Source organism: Condylura cristata, unplaced genomic scaffold (genome assembly GCF_000260355.1).
Source record: "Condylura cristata isolate star-nosed mole 26May11 unplaced genomic scaffold, ConCri1.0 scaffold00028, whole genome shotgun sequence".
NCBI lineage: Eukaryota > Metazoa > Chordata > Mammalia > Eulipotyphla > Talpidae > Condylura > Condylura cristata.
The window spans coordinates 684710-685175 of NW_004567129.1; positions in this window are offsets into that span (position 1 = coordinate 684710).

A 466-nucleotide genomic window follows, 5' to 3' on the forward strand; every position below is an offset into this window, starting at 1 on the left:
CCAGCAATAGTCCTTTCTTTACGGAGACTCATGAACACTGAGGGCCCGGATGGCTCCTCAGTCACACCCATGTTTACTTACTAAGTCTCTGATGTATCTCTCCTAAGAAGCTCCTCTTTCAAGTGCCGGGCACATTTATTTCCTGTGTGAGGAGAAATTCACTAAGGAATTCAGTAAAAACCATAGTTCAGGGATTGAGACAGAAGTTAGGCTGACAGCACCTTTCTTCCTGACTTTTAGCCTGACCACAGGTTTCACACTCACAGACCCCAACCCTGGCAATACACATCATGGAGCAGTGGGCTGACATCAGTCACCAGGGTGGAGAGGACTGTGAGGTCTTTCACTCATCCAGTGGGCACGTGTTCATCCATCTCCCCTTCTCTAGCAAGAGTCAAACAAACTCTGTGTGTAAGAATGGAGGAGCATCTGCCTCCCTGGTGGCGCAGTGGGTTAAAGCACTGCA